This window comes from Taudactylus pleione, unplaced genomic scaffold, assembly GCF_031769625.1.
Source record: "Taudactylus pleione unplaced genomic scaffold, aTauple2 ptg000342l, whole genome shotgun sequence".
Lineage (NCBI taxonomy): Eukaryota > Metazoa > Chordata > Amphibia > Anura > Myobatrachidae > Taudactylus > Taudactylus pleione.
The window spans coordinates 551,643-575,505 of record NW_028284743.1 but is presented as its reverse complement, the minus strand read 5'-3'; the positions used below and the strand labels follow the sequence as shown (position 1 = coordinate 575,505).

Here is a 23,863-nt window from a genome sequence, read left to right as displayed (position 1 = left end):
GACCTGTATGAATTTTGGCGGCCATTTCCAGTCCTTCTTGGATGTTAGTGCTTTTGGCTTAAATGCTCGTATTTTTAATGCTGTTTCGGTCCGTGTTGTTTTTTCCAGTAATGTGGTCACATGAGTGAGAAATAAAAAAGGAGACAGAGATAGGAAGTGATCAGATGTAGAAGTCACTTTAGGCTTTATTGATGTTGTTGCCTTGGAAAGTTGTTGTTACAGGAGGCCCCAGGTGTTATAAGGGCCCCAGGTGTTGCAGGAGGATCCAGGTGTTATAAGGGGCCCCATGTGTTACAGGAGGATACAGGTGTTGTTACGGGAGGAGACAGATGTTACAGGAGGATCCAGGTGTTATAAGGGGCCCCAGGTGTTGCAGGAGGATCCAGGTGTTATAAGGGGCCCCATGTGTTACAGGAGGATACAGGTGTTGTTATGGGAGGAGACAGATGTTACAGGAGGATCCAGGTGTTATAAGGGGCCCCAGGTGTTACAGGAGGATCCAGGTGTTATAAGGGGCCCCATGTGTTACAGGAGGATCCAGGTGTTATAAGGGGCCCCAGGTGTTACAGGAGGATCCAGATGTTATAAGGGGCCCCATGTGTTACAGGAGGATCCAGGTGTTGTTACGGGAGGAGCCAGATGTTACAGGAGGGTCCAGGTGTTGTTACGGGAGGTCCAGGTGTTTCCATGCTCTTCATTCAAATCCAAAACCTTCCGTCTTCCGTAGAGCAAAAAGCAGCTTTGCCTTCATCTGCTCATAGGTCTTCTATGGAGGTAGGTGCAGGCGATTATAGCTGCAGGGATAAGATGTGTTACATAGGTTTGGGATTAATTAGCAGCTTCATCTACAAAGGAAAAGTCGGTCAAACGTCGGGGCCTATTCAGATTTGCACTCCAGACGGCCACAACTACACTCAAACTACGTGCATGGTACTCAATACATATATGTGCCCATATGCCGTGTTATACACATCTATGTGATCGCACCGCCCTTATCTGTTTGCCCTATTTCAAAAGTCGCCACCATTATCCGGGCACATTTTCACCAACCCTATACCTGGTGCAAGAGATCTGTGAGAGAACAGATGGATCTCTGGGTCTCATTCATGCATGCGCGAGACCCGGCGGGCGACGGGGAAGCCGTCGCTCGGGGTCTCGCACCAAAGGGGGCGTGCTGTCGATGGTGAGTGACAGCACGCCCCCTTTGGTGGGCGTGCCGGGGGAGTGGCTGCCCAGACGGAGGCGTTCCCATGGGAACGCCTACCGTCTGGGTCTGGCCCCATTGACATCTGATAGAGCCAAAAGCACTCCTGGGCTTGCGGCAGTGAGACCCTACCGCAGGGTCTCGTCGCAAGCCCGATGGTCGTGATGGTCTTGACCATCGCGACCATCTTTTTGGCCGCTCGCATAAGCTGTGGGTGGTCACCCACAGCTATGCGAGCGGCCAGGAGGCCGCTCCATTTTAAGCTAGGCCGGCCCTGATTCAGAGCGAGCGCTCTGGTCAGAGCGTCCGGCTCTGAATCAGGCCCTCTGTGTGCACGCATTCTGCATAGCCTATAAAGCTGCCTACACGCCCTCACTAAGCTTAGCCTATGTGCAAATGCCCCATTGTCACCCAGTTATGTCCATTCAGCCGCTAGCAGAGATGTGACTGAGATGCGCATGACTGGGAATCACCTGTAGCAATGATTTGATCTATGTGTTGTGGAATCGCCCATAGCAATGATTTGCTCTATGTGTGTTAGTCAGTAAGCAATTACATATTATAAGCGCTGGGTAATAGGCACTTACCATGTGTGCCCTCCTGGCCGAAATTATTTTGTCCCTCTTTTGGCAATGCAGAATTTCTGGTGGCCATGTCTTCCTGCAATGATAATAATTGTTCATCAGGTTTCCTATAACTACAAGACATTTCATCATGTTACAATCGGTCAATCAGACACTTACCCATCAATCCTGCAAAGCCGTCCAGAGGAAAGCTGCTGGTGCCGGTCACAAATTGCAGCAGGTGGATCCGGTCCTGGTTGTCGATCTCATTGACAAACTACATCAGGATGAAAGAGTCACAGTTATACATCATCCCCCCAACAGTGGTAAATCAGATGCATTTGTACATGTGCAGATCTAGAAGACTTCTATACCACTTGTCTCCCGTAGTACATGTCACTGTGTCACAGTGATGCAGGATAAATACTGGTATATACTGTACATACAGTATAGAGCTGGGACAGACACACAGCCATCTACATATAACCATGTGTAAGATTACATGGACTGCATGCTTACAGAAACATTAGTGTTACATGAAAACAAAGCATCGTCTGTCACAGAAGGAAAATGGATGGGCAATGGGCCTGTGCTAAATAGTGATGACTGATCCATGGAATAAGAGACACATGTATTATAGGCTATGGCATACATATCACATGGTAATATAATAAATGCAGTTATCTGATATGCCCAGAAACATATCATTATTACATATGACCTATCAGTAGGGTCACTTACCTGCCAGAACCAGACAACCTGTTTGCTGTTCCGTCTGTAGCGCTGATAGACCGTGTTCCTCTGCCAGTCCAACACGTCTATGTCTTGTATGCCGCACAACATCACCTGCAAAACCAAATGCCATTCTCTTACCCTATACTTCTAGGGCACTTCTGTAACTACCACCAGCCAAAGCCAATTTGCCCACTGTGGCTAGGACAATAATGCATGCAGAAAATGCAGTAAAACCCCGGAAACAGGGTTTTTACCGCATTTTCTGTTTAGTGCATCTCGCACATATACAAACATCTGCTGGATTCTGCCTTAGACTTGACGGTGTGTTACTTATATATATCATATGCAGGGGCGTTTCTACAGAGGAGGGGGCCCGTGTGCATTCTCTGTTCGGGCCCTCTCCTCTCTCTGCAGCGGCGGATGCGCTCAGCACTGCAGCACTTGTAAACTCTAGAGTGTGCTCGGAGTCTATAGCACATGCGTAGGTCACACTAGGGTTATTTCCCTAGTGCGCATGTGCAGAACACCGGAAAAATCGCCACGGCGGCCATTCTTTAGATGTGTTGTCTGGCGAGACAGCCCGACGTGGGACTTTAGAGGGTGAGTAATTAAAACATATGGGTGCAGAGTGTGCGGTGTGGGCCCTTGTGCACCGCACACCCTGCATCCATTATAAATACGCCCCTGATCATATCATCCTATATTATAGCTGCAGTAACTAGACACCAGAGTCTCTGATCATCATCCATAGACTTAATTACAAGTAGGAGTATAAGCAGGAGCTTTATCTGATCACTATGGGGACCATTTATTAATGATGGCATTTGCACTGCAATCTGGGCACAATATTAGCACCCATGATCGCATTACAGAATGCAATCATAGCACCGGGATGTAACAAATTTCACCTGCGGGGACAGGGGCTCCAAAAGGAGACAGTCCCTGTGATGTGCTGGGAGTGTAGTGATCTCGTCTGTGGTCTCTTCACTCCTGTGCCCTAGATTCTGCGCATGCTGGGAGGGGTGGTTCCTATGGGACCCTCTCCCGTCTAGTTTTGCTATGTGCATCAGGCTACAACAGGCTTACACCATCTACAGATGGCGTCAGCTGCAGAGACCAAGTAACTTGGTAATCTGACAGCATTGCATCCCCCATAGAAACCTATGCACTGGCCGTAATGGAGGGACAGAAGCGATCCCTCCATAATACATTCCGGGGATACTAAATATTTGCAGGTATCCTCCCATATGGGTGTTTTTAGGGAAAACACTGCAAATATTGAATGATAAATGTGCCCCTATACACTTTATGCCCCAACAGTACAAAACTATACGTTAATATAAGTGTATATCATACCTCTAGCTCCTCCTCCTGGAAGCACTGCAGCCACTGCAGGGGAACAACGCTGCTAAACCCCTCCAGGAACGCGCTCATCTGATGTTCTCCTGTAGATAACATCCACTCAGACATCAGACTAGAGATACAGAGACAGGGTGAGAGGGGTCACAGCGGGTTTCCCTTCCCAGGCCATGCACAGCTAATAGCAGGACCGTATCCAGTGGCAAACGCAGGATTTCTAGGGGGTGGTTCCAAATGCTTGATTTTAGAGCGAGTGTGGCCAGTCCATGAAGAGGGCATAATTACCACTTATCCAGCTTTAATATGCATCATATAAAGTGTATTGTGTGTCATAATTCTAGCATATACAGGACCAGCAATCACAGTAGCCATTAAATGCAGCAGTAGGGCCATCCTGCCTGAGCTGAATGTTTTTATTTTAGATATGAGCACCATTCCAGGGCATGGGAGCAGCAGAAGGACTTAGCACTACCCTCGACATATATGTAAATATTGAGCTCTGTAGCAGTGCATCCCTTCCAAATCCCCTAATTGGTGCACAGGTGTATTTATTACTGGCTGATACATGTTAAAAGATCCACAGGTGGTGCTATTTGTTTCATTTATGATACTGAGAAGAACATGCAATGCTAGTAAATTTCCATTATATTACTATTTATATTGTGGTCGTGGTGTGGGCTGGGGAGGGGGGTTTCCAGGCAGATGGAAACCCCCCCTGCTTTTGCCTATGATATCAGTGCTGTATTACTGTTATCTATTAGTGACACTGATGGGGGAACATTGCTGCATTGTTAGTTGGTGCTAAACATGTTTTTATGATGGGGCAACATTAATAATTTATTTCTTCTTTACTATAATTAATAATATTAGTGTCTTAATGAAATTAAAAGCTAACGTTGCCCCAATATAATAATAAAATAGTATTGCCCACGTACGAGAGAGATCAGTGTTATTTGCCTCCTTAGTCAATACATAATGATTGCCCCGACTATAAGTGTATTGTGACTCTTCTGATTGGCCAGATGGACACGACAGTTTTATGGTGGGTTTGTGGTGGTTTTTCTAGCGACATTTTGCTCATTTGTAATCCGACAGAATCGCCAGCTGTTTTTAAAACACCATCAAAACCTCTAAATAATAAATTCAATGGTTTGGCTCCAAACCGCTGGTGATGTCTATTAGTTTCATAATGAGGGGGAAATAGGCATTTACTAAATATTGCCCCTTATGTACAGTTGCTTACCTAACATATTCCTCCTTATTGGCCTCAGTAACCCAGATGTTTGCCCCCATCCGGCCTCAGCTCATGGGATGTGACCTCTCCTAGCGTGTCCATGGTTACAGAGAAGAACAGCTCCAAGTCACAGTCCTCGATGTTGTTGTCTCTGCAAACAAGAAGCGTAGACACCATTGCACACACTTTGTAGCCTGATATCACAGCATTACAGGAGAGTTCAAAGGATAAAGAAACAGACATATTTAGACATGAGCAGGATGCTGTAGCCCAGATGCTATAAATGATTGATGATTCTGCAGTGTCATGTGAACACCATAACAACCACTGTCACATGACAGACGATAAAGTGAGCAGAGTGGCTTTGCAACTCCACTTTGAGCTCAATCTGCTCTGTGTGCTTTGATGTTTCCCCCTTCATTTCCCCTCTACCATCAGATGATAAGCTGACTACTATGATTAGGTGTGAGTGGGTGTGACTGGCAGCCATACTTATTTGACCTCCAAAGTGAATTTGAAAAGGAGGAAATTATATAGACAGCTTAGAAAAATGATGCATGGTTAAAAAGATACTTGACTTTCTTATTTACCCGAAGCTATGTGCTATAAATGTCTCCTTGTATGATACTGAGCCCTTTTCAGTGGTGTTAATAGGGTTTAGAAACCAAATAGGAGCAGGGTTATGGCTCTGAGCTGTATGCATAGAATAGAACGGTCTGCCCACATGCTAATCCTAATGTCCTACTAAACAAACTTTGTCTCCTCACAGCCTTAGTGCACTGGACACAAATCTTTAGTTACTCACCTTATCCATGCGAGAGACCTGTAGATCTGGAGGTCAATGGCGAGCTTCTTCCCCAGCATCCGCTTGTAGAATGGTATATAGAAGCCCTTGGCGATGTGTCTATCATGGAATATGGCCTGGAGGGGAGAGCGAGGAAATCACTGCTTATGTGCTACACACACATATTCCCTACTGGTATCATCATATCTCTACATACATACTATCACACAGATAATAACCAGTGACTCTGTGTCACATACATGGCTCTATCATTCCATGTCCATTGGTTAGTGGACTATATTTCCCGTTCCCGGAACATAAGGTAAGGCTCTAGTAATGTATTATCCAATAATGTTACTGCTTAATGAGGACTACCCATGGCAATGAAGCGGCCCATAAAGGTGAAGACAGGCAGGTGTCCAGGAATGATACTGGAAGCCGGGTGTATATGAAGAGTGTTACTCTCACCGGCATATTCCCAGAACCCATAGTTGGGATTCAGAAGCTCCTGGGAAAGTGAGAGAAACAAGTCTCTGAAAGAAAAAAAAATTGATTTAATACGTGTTAATCCCAGATAGTTACCAATGTATTATACCAACAGGAAAACAAACAGAAACACAGCTGGTGCCGTTATCACTGTCAGACTCACTCATCACTCCTGTGAGATTTAGCTGCCGCCACCCCAGGCCTCTGACTTATTGGTTGGTGAGTCCTGCTGATGTCTCCGTGTCCTGTCACATGGTCAGGCCAACTTATATCCAGCAGAGACACCAGTGACATAATTACCTGCTCAGGCCTCCATAGTCCAGCCCTTCTTCCCCTCTGAACACCCACATGGAGCTGTCTCCTTAGATCAAATGGTCTCATCAACATGATCCATGTGGGGAAAGAGGAAGAACATGAAGCATCTGCCATCTCACTGTCCCACACATTGGGGCCTATCCCGTCTGCACACTTCCTTCAACTGTGAGCTATGCCTGGGATTACTCCTCCAGTAACAAGGACCCCTGTGAGGTGTGTGTGTGGGGGGGGGAGTTGCGGTATCAGGCGACAGCACATGCACAGACACATTCTTCCTCTATTTTTTCCGTAAGATACAGGGAGAAGTGTGGGGATGGGATTCGCAGGGACAGAGCTTCATCATACATTCATGTGATATTTCCTAAATTCGCAATCCGAATTTAGTAGGATATATCACACTACCGCTACAACCGTATTTTAAATGTAGATTGTAGTAAATAGGGCCCATAGACACTATATAACTTTTTGCAATGAGCCCAGTGATTGTATTACAGTGTCCAACCCCCTTCTACGTCCCCCCTGTACCTGGGGCTGGTTCACTCCGCTGTCCTTGTTACTGGAAGACTAGGCCCAGGCATAGCTCACAGTAGATGGAGACTTTACACCAGGTAATGGAGGGATGGTCCTGGCCCCGGAGCCCCCTACCATTGCTACCTAACTTATCAGAGAAGAAGAGGTTACCTGATGGAAGGAGTCCTTGAATATTGTCTGTCTTGACACATTAATGTTGGTGGTGTTCAGCAATGCGTTAGACTGCAGAGATATGTATTATCAGATTAGTATCTCAGTCCTAGTTAGAAATATGGTGGCCATACACGGCACGATATAGGTGCTATATCGTGCCATGTATGGGCAGGATATCGTACCTGATATTGGCTGCGCGCTCCCGCGGGGTCGTACATCACTTCCCCAGATCTTCCTGCAGGTTCATATGATCTGGGATGCGATGTACGATCCCACTCAGATGGTGGAAGGGGGAGCCGGCATATCGTGTGGTCAGCGGCGACCGCACGATTGACAGCGGGGACAGCGCGATCCGTCTGCCGACGGATCAGCAGTCGCCCTACACAGTGCATCATACCGTGTATGGCCACCAATAGACAGACAGCTGATGCCTTCATACACCCTGACTAATGCACCTCTCCCATCACAGTCTGCTCTCCTCCCTGCAGCACATACCATTGTGCCCTCCAGCATAATAACATGCTGATGTATAATATCATTGTAACAACACCTTTATAATTATTACCTGGCACAAGTAATGCCAATGATCTTGTCTGCACTGAAAGCTGCCAAGTGTCCTAAGGTCACAGATGAAATGGAAAAGTAATTAGTGGTTATATAAATCATTCCATTTATATTTACTATGCAGAATATATGGTGGGTGTGCAGCATGTCAGTAGTGTGGCCTTAGCCACATGGGTCATACATGTCCTGCTGTAGACAAGTACAGCTCAGAGTCATTTTGGATATCCCCTAATAAACGCCTGCATGTCAGCTAATGTAACACTTCCAGCATGAGCACAGCACCTGGTGTAAGTTACATACTGTTCCCGTTATAAAGCACAATGGAATATGCTGGCGCTATATAAGTAACTGTTACTAATAATAATAATACTGATCACATTTTGTGTCCTACTATGAATAAGGCTCTTTGTGTGCGGCATTATGTGAGATGTGAGGTGGTTTATAAAGAAATTACAATATCTCTGATCTAGAGCTGGAACATGGAGTGAGGCGATGTGATAGGACAATCCTACCATATAACATGGGGGAGGAAGACATCTGAGGACATTCTCACATTGCACTATGAGGATCTTCCCACTGTGTGGTCTTTGTGGAATGGTCCATGTAGTAGCACCTTCCATCTGGGGAGTCCTTTCTTCTCTCTACAAAACAGAGACATATTGTATTGCCACATGCCCATATCTCAGAGATGCCCATAAATAGCACTGTAATACTCTCTTCCCCATCCTGGTGGCAATGCCCCCAGTGGATCTGCTACTGATGAAGCCTAGAATGGAACAAGATAAACACAGCAATTAGAGATGGGCAGAGAGGAATCAGGTCAGTCTGACAAATCTATCCTTGTGACAAGAGATGCGTCTGATATCAGCTAGATCTTGGCGTAACAACTGCTATTCTGTAAGCTGAGATGCTCATGGCTCTAAATAACCTGTAATTGCTCACAATTGCGTATGCAGGCGCAGTCACATGTGCAGATAGGACCTGCGTGCAGCTCTGAATAAGGCCCAGGGTCTCCAGCGTGCAGGAATATTGTGATATATGTGATGATGGTGATGTCACTCAATGATATACTGTATAACTTTGTGTATATAATAAGGAACACTGGGATATACATGTTGACAGTGATGTCACCTGATTATATATAACTTTGTGTATATACTAAGGAACACTGGGATATACGTGATGACAGTGATGTCACTTGATGATATATAACTTTGTGTATATACTAAGGAACACTGGGATATATGTGATGACAGTGATGTCACTTGATGATATATAACTTTGTGTATATAATAAGGAACACTGGGATATGTGTGACTATGGCGGTGCCATCTGGTGTAGGATACCTGTACTTGTGTAATGCTGATGATTGGGGTATTTCTGGGAAAAGCTAAACATAGACACAAAGTTACAGAGGCACATAGTGAGTGACAATACTATGCTGGGTGGCCGCTTCCAGTAACAAGAGCGTAAGAGAATGTTATCTAACAATTTAGGTGTCTTATACATTACGGGGCCTATTCATCAACACTAAAATAACGTTTTTAAGGACATTTTCCTTAAATAACGTTATTTTGGTATTCATGTAGCCACTTAGCACAGGAGATATCACAGATATCTCCTTGCTAAGTTCCCCTGCGTTAATTTCCACACTCTCCATACATTAGTATGGGGATGTGGAAATTGTGGTATTCATCAAATTCTGAAAATTATCAATTTTCGGAATTTGATGCAGTTACTATTCGCCACTGTGAGGTGGCGAATAGCAGGTGAAACTTACCTGTATCCGCGTGTGCAGGTCCCCCGACGAGTCCCTCCGGCGCTCTGCTCCGTCCTCAGGCTCTGGAGGCTGGTCGGACATGTGTGCTCCCCAGCAGAGCACAAGAAAGTTTAGACAAAAATAAAAAGTTTATTTATTTTTTCTAATCTGTCATGTGGTTTGCTGGGAAACCACATGACAGACCAGCAGGACGGAGCCGGAGGCTGCTGCACGGACAGGTAAGTCAGGGGGGGGGGGAGGGGGAGGTGAGCGGAGGGGGAGGTCGGGGGGGTACACAAACTTAACGCATCTGTAAGCAGTGCTGCGCATGCGCTGGTTTTACAGATGTAACAGCGCATGCGCAGCACTGTTTCCAGATGCGATAAGGTAGTGTGGGCAGGGAAAAGTATCTATTTCCCGAAAAGCTGTCATCGCAAAAATGACAGCTTTTCGGAATAGATACTTATGGAGAGGTGATATGATGAATTGCACCTATAATTAGGTAGAACTCCATGCGAGTTCTAAAGCTAATTATCTCCAGAGAATTTTTAGGTTTAATGAATAGGCCCCTAGATCTATAAATCGTATATATGCTTATTTATCATGTTATATGTAACAATAATTCTAATACGTCTTGTGTAATATAGACCGGTCACGTATGACAAAAACCTCCGAATGAGATTACTGCACGCACTGACTGCTGTAATAATGTCATATAAATGTGACAGCTGTAATAATGGCATATAAATTTGACACTGCTGTAATAATGACATATAATCCTACCCTCCAACATGACCCGTTCCATTAGGTACAAAATGCTCTGCTCCTGGACTTCCCACCTAATTAATGATTGCAGACACCTGTGTTGAATTAGGTAATTGATGAGACAGGTGTTTCAGCACAGGTGGCTGCAATCATAAATTAAGAGGGAAGTCCAGGAGCAGAGCATGTTGTACCTAATGGAGTGGGTCATGTTGGAGGATCTGTATAATGTGACACAGCTGTAATAATGTCATAAGTATGTGACAAAGCTGAAATAATACCACATAAATGTGACACAGCTGTAATAATGGCATATAAATGTGACAGCTGTAATAATTGTATATAAATGTGACACAGCTGTAATAATTGTATAAAAATGTGACACAGCTGTAATAACGGCATATCAATGTGACACAGCTGTAATAATGCCATATAGATGTGACACAGCTGTAATAATGGCATATAAATGTGACACAGCTGTAATAATGGCATATAAATGTGACACAGCTGTAATAATCCCATATAAATGTGACACAGCTGTAATAATGGCATATAAATGTGACACAGCTGTAATAATGTCGTATAAATGTGACACAGCTGTAATAATGTTGTATAAATGTGACACAGCTGTAAAGTTACAGTCTGTATAATCACAGGTGTCAGTTACCGAGCAGAGGTCTCGCTGGTGGAGCTGCACAGACTCTATGGTAGGCTTCATCCAGGTTGTGGTTCTGGTGTTGTGGTCCACATAGAAAGGCCGTCCATGGCTGGTGACTCTTCTCTCCCAGCTGTAAGACACAAACACGTTTTGCTTTGTTTAGGGTGTATACAGATGGGCAAGGAACAATGCTGGCCCTAGACACTATCTTTTACTGTACTTTCTCTTTGCTTTACCAGAGCGGTAGAAGAACCTTCATTAAAACATCTTGACAGCTTAACTGCAGTATAGTTCTCTATGTACTTAAATGGGGGTTCCCATAAACTCCACTGTATTTACTAAGTGTTATTTCCTATACCAGAGTTTCATACACTCTGCCATAAAAGTCCAGGTTTTAAGGATATCCATGATCAAGTGCAGGTGACTTTAATAGTACCTTAGTCAATTTGATTTAACCATCTGGACTCAAGCATGGATATCCTTAAAACTTGGACTGTAATGGTGGAGTTTGGGACACTCTGCCCTATACAATGGCAAATAAGGAGGTGGTGTCAGGTTTCTCCCCAACAGGGGACTATTTGTCACCTGGCAGCACTCAGGAAATACCATCTGTGTGCGTGCTGTGTGTCAGGCAGAGGCCATTGGAGCAAGGAACATGACAGGGAATGTATCAAACCCATGTAATAATAACTATAAGGAGCTTATCCGCCTTCCACAGCGGAGATCATCTCAGACCAATGCCAGTAACCCCTATCTGTATTTCCCTTACTGCGAATGCAAGTGGGAGGATGAAGCAACGCAACAAAGTGTCTGGATCCCGGGTCTCCCCCATGTCACGTTCCCCAGCTGGATATTATTGCAGGGGTTTACCCAGTTGGTAAAGGCGGATCCCACATTGTGATCTTGATGTTGTGGTCAATGTAAAAGTATTTACCATGAGGATCCCTCCTCAGCTCCCATCTAGAAGTAAAACAACATAGTTAATAGGTCTTCATAATAAAAGTACCTGATGATACAGTATATAAAAGAAATGTAAGAACAAATCTGCAGATATCACCATGTGGCTATAAAGCCCAGTGACAGACAAGGACTCTGGGTGCTATGTGAGCGGCCATTGTTAGTACTGGCATGCTTACCCACACAGCAGCTGCAGTAATGGCCGACTTAACATAATGCATCCATAACTGCAGTGCGGCACAGTACTAAATGTGTATATTCCCCAGTATACTGAGCTCTATGTATCTCTGCATTCAGCCAACCCCAATCCATATGCTTAGTGTCATACCCGTCATCATTATCAGTATGCATGTATACTAGGCTGTTCTATCCCGGAATATACCAGGCGCACGTTTTACATGCAAATCTACATGAGCCCCAATATCTCCACTTGGCGCTCTGCTGTATATTAACAGACAAGTGACAATTGTGAGCTCTCCCCACACTTCTGATGCTGCTGCAATAGATGTGACAGCAGGAGGTTCTCAGATTATTAGCAGGCTACAAGAGATAAAACCATCCACTTACCCAGGTGGCAGGTGCCTTGCAGTGGTGCTGGACTGTGGTCTCACTGGGGCAGTAACAGCTGATTGCCTGGAACCGGTGGCATCAGGAATTGTGCTGCCAGCAGCAGATGAAGGTGCAGAGTCCGTCGCTAATATGAGCTCAGACGCAGCACTGGCAGCAGAAGGCGCTGGTGCTGTGTCACTTGTAGCGTCCTCATCATCTGATATGGAGGATCCTGCATGAGCTGGTACAGCGTCATCACATGGCACACTATGGCCTCCTGGTGCAGCATTGGCAGCAGATGTGGAAGGCGCTGGTGCTGTGTCGCTTGTAGCGTCCTCACCATCTGATATGGAGGATCCTGCAGGAGCTGGTACAGCATCATCACATGGCACACTATGGCCTCCTGGTGCAGCACTGGCAGCAGATGTGGAAGGCACTGGTGCTGTGTCGCTTGTAGCGTCCTCACCATCTGATATGGAGCATCCTGCAGGAGATGGTACAGCATCATCACATGGCACACTATGGTCTCCTGGTGCAGCACTGGCAGCAGATGTGGAAGGTGCTGGTGCTGTGTTGCTTGTAGCGTCCTCATCATCTGATATGGAGGATCCTGCATGAGCTGGTACAGCGTCATCACATGGCACACTATGGCCTCCTGGTGCAGCACTGGCAGCAGATGTAGAAGGTGCTGGTGCTGTGTTGTTTGTAGCGTCCTCACCATCTGATATGGAGGATCCTGCAGGAGCTGGTACAGCATCATCACATGGCACACTATGGCCTCCTGGTGCAGCACTGGCAGCAGATGTGGAAGGTGCTGGTGCTGTGTTGTTTGTAGCGTCCTCACCATCTGATACGAGGATCCTGCAGGTGCTGCTATAGCTACATCAGACGGCACACTATGGTCTCCTGGTGTGCCATTACCTGGAGAATAACAATAGTTCATGTCAAAAACATGTGGGACATAATACTCCAATTATATTACATATAATACTGAACATGTGTATACATAACATATAATAGTTACTTGTGTGATATGTTTGCATATAGTAATAAAGGCTGTTACACTTGCTGCCAAAGGGTCAGACGTGTTGCCTGCTTATGTGTACGTGTAACTATGCAGCTTGGGTAACAGTCCCTCCCTTATGTCTGGTCTCATATTATACAATAGCAGATACTGTATATGTCATATTTGCTTGTGTTGCTATTGCTATGTTGCATCTGCACATCTTAGATCTCCATTTGCTGAACTACTACAGAGGATGACAGGAGGGCATGCTGGATGTAGGGAGTTTATGAGAGGAGTGGGCCCATGTGCAGCCACCGTGCAGGCCCCCTTCTCTCCAGCAGCGCAGGAGACTCTGTCTTCGTGCACAGGTCTCCATAAACATGGTGCCTGCAACATGATCCCAGACACTTCTCTATTGTGTATGCACAAATCTCTGGGAAAATGGCAGCTGTGCCATTTTCCCAGTGATTTGTGTCTGCAACGCCAACCGACGTGGGATTGTGGAGAGGTCCAGTAAGGGGTTGTGTATGGGTTCTCGGTGGACGGGATGCCGCTGGTAAGTATACTAAAAGCGGCATCCTGACAGTCAGAATCCTGACCCTGAATGTAAGTATATTACCACTAACCCTAACCCCTACCCTAACCTTCCCTCCCCGGTGCTCTAAACCTAACCTTCCCCCAGTGCCTAAACCTAACCCTCCACCCTTAGTGCCTAACCCTAACCCTCCCCTTGTTTGTAACCCTAACCCCTAACCCTCCCCTAACCCCCGATACTTATTTTCAGGATGCCGGCTGTCGGGATACTGGAGCTGGGATCCTGACGCTATCGGGATTCCGGCACTGGTATTTAGACCATCGGCATCCCGAAGAAAAGTATCAGCAAATAAAGCTGTTATCAGATCATTTATTATACGGGCACTGTAAGGCAAGACAGGACCTGTGGTGGCCAGATATAAAGCACCACAAAGTGGACACTGCACCATACAGGATAATCGTAGATGAGTTTTATGGGTTTGGAGATTGGGTGACAGTCTAATGGGGCCAGGGATGTGACAGTGGGGTACAGACATTTTTACATTAATTGTATTTTTATGCTTTTTCAATCAGGAGGTGCAGTGGGACCCCATTCCTGGACCTACACATTCATCACTTACACACCAGCCAGCATTGGATCACTCTTGCATGTGGAGTGCAGGGGTTTCCTTATCTGGGGAGGGAGAGGGAGAGAGAGAGAGAGAGAGAGAGAGAGAGAGAGAGAGAATAATCACTTACATAAGGAGCTTCCCGCATAAAGTGCACACATTACTTACTGGCTGCTGGGGCTGTAGCATCACTAGTTGTCAAGGACTGAGGTTCCACGGTCAGTCCATCCAGAATAACGGTCAGCTCACCAGTTTGGACCGCTCCATGTGTCCCCACCAATGAGAGCGGTAATTGCTCTACAACTTGTTCCACTGAAATACAAAGTAAATGACTAAGGGCCTGATTCAGAAACACTCCCTATACTGCGCTCGCTCGCATTGAGTGATTTTTCTCAATCTGCGTATGTGTATATTTTGCAATGCGCGTGCGCGAACCAGTCAGTGTGATGGGAAAGTGCTCGCCCATAGCCCACAGTTGGGCCGCTATTTTGAGAGAGTGATAGTGCCATTTGTGGGTGGTAACAGGGGAAGGTGCTTGTGAACGGGGGAGTGGATGTGCGAACGCAGGTGTGCCAGACCGTCAGAATGGAGTTTAATGGGTGTGCATAATTAGCAAAGTAGCGTCATTGAACATGTGACTTGGATGATTTTTCCATGAACTGCTCGCACTGCTTGCGGGAGGCTAGGTCTACCTTAAGTGCTGCGAGCAGCTCCAATGGCTCCCGAAGGGGGCGTCTTTAAAAACTTGCGAGCGCAATAAGCCCTTGCCTGCTAAGACATAGAGGCATCCTTACACCACAAAGAGCGAGCGCATGTTTTGCATAGACGGCCCCTTTTTGAGAGCGAGCGGCTGCAAATAGCGTCCGGGTCTGAATCAGGCCCTAAGTTCTATAAAACACTCTACATCTACTAAAGTAGAGGCTGCAATGATAACGATACTAGGGCTTGAGCAGGGTAGGAGCAGCTTACATTGTCCATGGTGGTTGTCTAAGGTTTGCTTCAGGTCTATGAGGGCTTTTCCCAGCAAGGTGTCAGCTCTCAGAGCATGATGACTCCATACCCTAACTTCCAGGGTGGTGTCTGGGGTTACGCTCCTGCACACAGGGGGAAATACAATTAGTATTTTGCTTGTTCTTGTATAACATACTAAACACAGAGGAGGGTGTTATTCCATATACTCTATGGTAAATGTGTTTCTTACAAAGTGTCATTGCTACAAATGGGAAGCACATTAGATCCCAGTATTATTGCTACTAATAGGCACATACTGATAACAGGTGATAAACGTACAGCTTGCACACACTGGAAGTAATAACAGACTCCTAGTAACAGCTTTGCCTCACAGCCCTATGTAGCATAATGTATGATGTACTGAGTGGTCCCATAGGCTCCCATTACATTGTGCCAAGCACCACCCGCTTACATTATGTGTAGGACTATCAGCAGCACAGCACAGCTATCAGGCCTTACCGCTATGAGCCTGTGACTATAAGACCATTCTGTACAAGCCCCTAATGTTACATGATTAGCAGGACACCAGCTCTCACACCAGTTCTGTAACTACAGAGAAGTATCAGAGTGTTACATGGTAATAGGACTTACACAGTGACCGCTTCCTCCCATGTAGGGTTAGAAGAGCTTTTAGCTCTAGCCGTCCTCCTGATGGTAATTCCCCCCACAGCCAGCTCAGTGTACACTGCCGCTCCAAACCAATGGTTCTCTTTGGTGAATTTGGCCGAAGACACTGAAAAAGAAGAAAAGGAAAAACTAAATCTGTATCCTGTCAGTATGTAACACGTGTATGGTTATTCTCTAGTATGGGGATTAGAGTACACATCCAATGCTGATGTGAGTAATGTGGGTGTCTGGCCTCTTGGTCCTCTATTAACTTCTACATATAGCTCCAGGTCTGCAATATCCCACTATCACATTAGCACTGGATGTGTAATCCAATTATACTAATCCCTACACTAGCGACACCAAGGGGTAGATTTACTAAAGTGAGAGTTTTTAGAAGTGAGTTTTAAAAGTGATGTTGCTCATAACAACCAATCAGATTCTACTTAACATTTAACTAATACCTTCTAGAAGCAAGTATAATGGGATGGGAGGGGGCGGCTGAGGTGAAGGGGGTCCAATTACTTACAAAAATGTCTGAAAGGCAGAAGCACAACTTACCCCCCCATCCTTTATAAGGGACTGTAACCTCAGCATTTAAACTTTGGTCATTATGGCCCTGCCTCCTGCTGCACAATGCTTCATTTTGCCGAATTACACAGCAGGGGGTGGGGCTATAATAACACTAGGGGTCTGGGTTTACCAGGAGATTAGGTAGGTATGCCTGATGTAACAAGGCAAGGAACAACAAGGCTTCCTGTCTCACAGCAAATCAAACACAGCCTGTGAGATGACAGTTGGGAGCTGATTGGCTGGCACCTTATCACTTTCTTATCACTTTTCATTCTGTCTCCTAACACTGCTTAGTAAATAGACCCCCAAGCATCTTACCTGTCACATGCAGCTGTAATCTCTCATGGGTGGTGGTATCAGGCCACAGATCTGGTCTCCAAATCCGTAATGAAGACTATCTGTAAGTAAATTTACACTAATAGCAGCCGGAGCTGAGCGCTCCGGCTGCCGGTGCAAATTCAGTCGTCAGTAATATCTGTATATCTCCAAATAGCTAAAAGTACAGAAGTAACTGCTAAGCAGAGATGTATATCCCAGGATATCCAGGGCTATACTACAGGAGCTTAGAGAGAAATGGCTGCTGTACTGTGGCAGTCATTGTGATGTCATAGTCACTCACACTAGGAGCTATATAGGCCTCTGTCCAGCACAGGGACACAGAGGGGAAGGCAAAGGATACTGCTATAAGTGACACTAAATGCTACATTTACACTGGCAGCAGTAATATATATTATTATGTTATATCACCAAACATGACCGGTGTATAACTAGTAGTATAACCTGACATAACCGGAGCACCATGTAACATAACAATAAACCATTTACAAAGTGCTTTGAAAGTCTTTATAAGTTTATAGTCATCTAACAAACATGCTGCAAGGTATATAAACCATGGAGATGATGTGTCGCTAACAACTGAAGGGTCTATTTAGTAAAAACGCAATAATAGTGTGAAATATACAGCATATTATCACATAGCTCAAAATTATCATTGTGCAATTTAAATTAAATTTGATTCCAGTTTAGAGTGACCTTGCGCTAAATGTCTGTCCCAGCAAAGGTCCCAGAGATCTGCCTCACTTACATGCGCATGTGCCAGTGTGCACAGCAGGACGCACTATGCTGCATCAAGGTAATGACAGTTCTGGTCCTGCTGCTGTATCTTTGCCCCCCTGGGTGGGTGTTGTCGTGGCCATGATGATGGTGTCTTTGAACACTGAAACATGAAACCAGGCCATGGTCATACTGGGGGCATGGCTGTGCACCTCCTGCTGCATTTTATATATATGCGAGGAGGAATTGCAAAGCTGCTTGTGTGCGACTTTGCTATTCTCTGCTGAATCAGGCCCTTAGTGTGGCTATGTTTGTGGTAGTCCTCCAGCTTGGAGTAAATGTGTGCTGGGTGCTTTATACATCTATAAAATCAGGCTCTATAAACAGAGCCTGGTTGGGCAGCTGCCACCACAGAGATCACCAGAGGAAGAGCAGAGATGGCAGTAGCAGCAATGACAGCTGAGCTCATTGGGCGGAATTCAATTCTTTCCAGCCCCTATCGCGCCCGACGGAGCTATTCTATTCTTGCTCCTGTCGGGTGTGATCAGCTGCCAAGCGCTACACTTCAGCTCGCAGCCCCTGGGGGATGAGAGCTGAAATGTGCGTAAAGTGACATGTTTGGGCACCCAAACATCACTTTTCGTGATCGCGCCCAGCACTTTGGTCGGGTTTAGCTGCTTTACGTGGCTAAACCTGACTTCTATGGGCGCGATCAGCATAAAAAGCTGGCACAATTGCATAGCGGCCCACGATCTCCTGTCACTTTAGACGGGAGATGCGGGCCGCAAGATCAATTGAATTCTGCCCATTAGGCCCAGCAGTAGAACTGAGATGGTGCCAGTAGATGCCCTAAACCACCCTGTTCTGGGTGTGATGACTCCTCAGCACTAACCTATCATTTCCCACTGATTCCCCACTTGTGTCACTGTGTAATTACAGTGGGAAGATGATGATGTGGGGTATAGGGCAGAGAGCTGATGTGCCGCACGGCCATCACCAACTGCCGCCCGCATGCCACATTCACATGTACACAGCATTCTCCATGGTCAGGTGCACAGTGCATGAGCCGGGTATAAAGCCCCAGCACACGGCCATATCACTGGCATTTCTTCAGTTGGCAGTTGCTGGCATTAGAGAAAGGCCTCAAAAGAGACAACTGGTTTGTACACTAGTGTATACTAACAGCAAGTTACCGCTGACCGGAGCTGAGCGCACAATCCCATCTGTGCTGTATTATTTGTGCATCTACCTCTTACCTCTCTTTGACCATCATCACCAGCTGCCATGAGCCAGAGGGAGTTGGCCCAGCTCATTGGAAATGAGGGTAAGTACAATGTTAGTCTCAGTTAATGAGATCTAAGAGCAGTTTCTCAGTCTTTAGCAGCTGTATTAGGAAGTGGGAGGAATGATGATAGAGGTGTTAGGTCAGAGTACTGTGTTACTGGGGCCATCTCCCATGCTGTTACTCAGCTACTGATCAGGAAACGTTCAGTCCTCAGATTGTTTTCTAATACGAGAGGGGAATTATGGGGAATATATTAGGTGAGTTCACAGTAAATCTATATTCAGGTAGTAATGGTATCGAACGTTGTAGCATTGATGATTTTAAACTATCATTGGAAAACATTGATGGTTTCCCCATTGATGGCTGAGTGCTGCACAGGTGCAGAACTCAGTAATCGGATCGGCACCAGCAACAGTTTCTTAACATCGGGCACCACTATCGATGATCTGGCATGTACCTATATGTAGCGGAGCTCTGCAGATTCCCTGTGGTCTCCTTCCCCATGTTATACCCTGATGAGCTCCCACAGCCTATAGTGCTTTTAGCTGTGACTCTATCTGCATTTCTCTTCTTTATAGATCTTTTATATATATTTTATATGTTTGATAAACACAAATATCATACTGACAGGGGCTCTCTGTTACCATTCCAGCTAGCAGCCTTTTCTATAGATAACTATATCAAAATATTTCCAGTTGTGCTTGGAGGAAAAACATTTGAGGCCTCCATCTATATAATTATGGGGAGATGTATCAAGCTTTGGAGAGAGAAAAAAAGTGGAGATGTTGGCGAAAGCAACCAATCAGCTTTGAACTGTCATTTCAAAGGCTGCGATAGGTTAATGACCATTAGATACTGATTGTTTACTTTCGGCAACTTCCCCACTTTATCTCTCTCCATGGGAGCGATTCAATTCAGCGCGCTGTTAAGTCTGACTAAAGACACTTACTGTAAGTCAGAGAATGCCGGTTAGCATGACTAAGGGGGGTATCCAATTAGCCCCGAACATTGGCCCTCATTCAGAGCCGTACGCTCTGAGCAGAGCGCACGCTCTGAATGAGGGCCGGGCTCCAGTTTCATGGAGCGTCCTCCTGGACGCTCGTATAGCTGTGGGTCACCACCCACAGGCTATACGAGCGTGCATTGTGATGGTCGCGATGGTCGAGACCATCGCGACCATCGAATTTGCGAGCCGGAGCCTGCGGTTGAGGTTTTCAACCGCAAGCTCCGGAGTGATTTTGGCTCTATCAGAGCCAAAATCACTCCCACTGACATCACTAGTGATGTCAGTGGGCCGGCTTCTGACGGGAGGCGTTCCCGTGGGAACGCCCCCGTCAGGGAGGCACGCCCCCGGCACGCCCACCAAAGGGGGCGTGCTGTCAATCAACATTGACAGCACGCCCCCTTTGATCGGACACAACGAGCAAAGGACTTTCCTTCGCTCGTCGCGTCTGGCGCATGCGCACGACGGAGCTCCCTCCGTCGTGCGCATGCTCAGTCCATAACATCGACCCACTTGCGAGCGGACAGCCGCTCGCGAGTGGGTCTGAATCAGGCCCATTGTTCGCCGATTATCCCCGTTTTTCTACAAGTTTTTTTTCACCCTATCCTATTATTTCGATAGAAATAATAGGATATTTCTCCCCAAAACACATGATAAGGTTGTAGATTGTTTTCGGGACACATCAGCTAATTGGATAGCCCTGACGCGATCAATTAGCAGCGCTACCTTAGCGTAGCTAATTGGATACCCCCCTAAAGCTGGGTGTATAGTTGTGCTAACCATCATTCTCCAACTAAAGTGCCGGCTGCTGAGCTGGAGAACAGCCTTGTGGCCAGAACTTTAGTCAAATTTCTGCTCGCGCCCTCAGGAGGGTGTTAGAATAAATCCTTTAGTCGGGCTAAAAGTGCAGTCAATTGAATAGCTCCGGGAACTCCTTCCTGGGGTTATTCAACATCACGCTGAATTGATTCTCCCCCATGGTTTGATACATCTCCCCCTTATACTTTTGCAGCTGGTTTGAGTTATATGTATCCTAAAATAATCTATAAATTGTGTTATTTTTGTAACTCATATTGTATGTCAAAATATTAGACTTTTATTTGTTACCTATGGCTGTCTATTATATCTGCAATATGTAAAATATCTTTACAGCTGGAGCAAACCAGACCACTGTGACATGGCTGAGATCAGGCCGCCTGAGGCCATCAGCAGGAAGGCCATCAGCTGGAAGGACGCCATCAGGAAGGACACCATCAGGAGCACCATACTCAGGGCGACCATCCCCAGGAGTACCATCATCAGGAAGTGCAGGAGATGGACCAAGTGGAAGCCATTTTGCAACACTAGCACAAAGAGTAGAGCTCATTGCACTGGACACCGCGCTGAGAGTCATTATTCCTCGTCTGCCAACTTACAGAAGACGCACTGTTGGGGAAGGAGAAGCAGGAGACTCCTGTACCATCTGTCTCTCACAGTTTGAAATTGGAGAGGACGTTGCCGTGTCATCCTGCCGCCACGTCTTCCATTTTCCATGCTTTACACGATGGCTTCAGATTAACAACATTTGCCCCCTGTGCCGCGCACGGTGCTTCGACTTCAACAGCTTCACCCAGCGTTATCTGTAAGAGGAAGTGAAAGAGATAAACCAAATAGAAGCAGGTAGCATATGATACAGGGTTAAAAAGTAGGTACAGACTGCAGCAGGGTCGGACTGGGCAACCGAGGAATTGGCGTATTTCAGTTTTTAGAAAAACCAAAGTTATGTGTCAGTATGACTGACATTGTTATGTTTATGGTCCAATGTATTTTTTGTTTTACTGTCTTGTCTTGTCTGTTACCCTTGTCCATCCTACTCGGGGATTAGCTACTCGCCATTGCTGGCAATGGGAGTCTTGAGGGATTTTAAATTTTTGCCTGAACTGACGGATTAATTTGGCTAATTCGGCTATTTTCAATTAATTCATTAGGTTGTAGTATGTCCCTCAGCAGGTTTTTATTTTACCTCTTGCCGAGTTCACTTGTTTTTTCCCAAATCCCCCCCCCCACCCTTTCTTTCCTTATGTGTCTTTTTGTTTGTCTCAGCCACTTTAATTAGTAAAGTTGGCGATCTATTAGTGCATTTTTTTTTTGGCAGATCCCCACTAATTAACATACTATTATACATTTACTAATGTTTTTTCTATTGCCTTTCCTTCTCTTTTAGGGTTGATTTTTTGATTTATGTAACATTTGGATAATAGGCTTCTAAGTTTATGGCTTCGGATCGAGCTCTGGTTTTTGCAGATTCTGCTAGAGTATGGTGGATAGGTGTCAGAAGGGCCGCCATCAGGGGGGGGACTACTGGGCCTCGAGTCCCGGGTCTGGAGAGAGCAGAGACAGAGGGGGGCCCGGCTTGCTGTGGTGCTGCACCGGCAGCCATAGAGTAGTGATAGTGCCTGCTGCATTAATTTACAAATATGGTGCCGACCGCAAGCTAGCCGGAGCTCCTGATTGGCTGCCGGTCTGAGAGGTTTGATTGGCTCGCGCCCGGCACCATCCAATCAAAGCTCTCGGACCGGCAGCCAGTCACGAGCGGGTTCAGCACCTGGTGAAATGCCGGAGGGTAAAGCAATCATACTGATATGCTGTCAGTGCTGATCGTGGCTGCCAACTGAAGAAGCGCAAACCAGGTACTACATAATGCCTGACCATGCCCTGTGCTCCCCCTCCTGTTCCAGCTAGCCTTCCCTACCCTGTCCTCCCCTCTCTGCCCTGAGCCTCCCCAGCTAGTCCAGCCAGCCTTCCCTGTCCCTCTCTTAGTCTGGACAGCATTCCCTGCCATGCCCCACTCCCCAGTCCAGACAGCAATCCCTGCCCTGTGCGTCTCCCCCCTAGTCCCACCAGCCGTCACTGTACTGCCCCCCCTCTCAGCCATGAGCCTATCACCCCCCCCTCCCGGTCTACTTTGTCAGCACCGGGCCCCACAATTTCTGACGGCAGCCCTGGGTGTCAGAGGTATGAAGTGGCATTGTCCTAGGTTGTTGGAGTATGCAAGATGTTTTGGAGTGCCGCAAGTTTTGGTGGTACATTTAGGGGGTAATGATTTGGGTCACTTTGGAGTTGCGGTTTGCTATCATTGATGATTTGTCGCAAATGCTGTCAGCATAGCCCTTGTGCACACTCGTTTGGTCTTTCATTGTGCCTTGCCAGGTGTGGCATGGGGTTAGGAATTTTACAGGTATAGATGAGGCCTGAAAAAAACCTTAATTCTGCAGTGGAAAATTTGTGGTGACCAATGATGGCCATGTGGTTCTCCAATTTCGTTTCAGATATTTTTATTGGGCGGACAGTGTCCATTTAACATAGGAAAGTTTGTAATTGTTTTTTGAGGATCTGTTTAGGGTGGTTGCATTGGGGTAGGTTTTTTGTATGGTGGCGGTGCGGCGGTTCTATGGTCAGAACCTTCCTGGGGTGAGAAAGAATGGCAGGTCACCAATCTGGGTGCAATTGTTTAGTTGAGGTGAGCTCCCTTAGTTGACTGGTAGTTGGCTGTACCAACCTAACGGGGGTCAGTATCATCACCCAGATGGGT

The 23,863-nt window shown here is 46.2% G+C and overlaps 1 pseudogene; it reads right to left on the bottom strand.

Moving 5' to 3' along the window:
* Nucleotides 1–694: 694 nt before the first annotated feature.
* Nucleotides 695–18,147, bottom strand: LOC148508811 (NEDD4-like E3 ubiquitin-protein ligase WWP1; annotated as a pseudogene).
* Nucleotides 18,148–23,863: the final 5,716 nt, after the last annotated feature.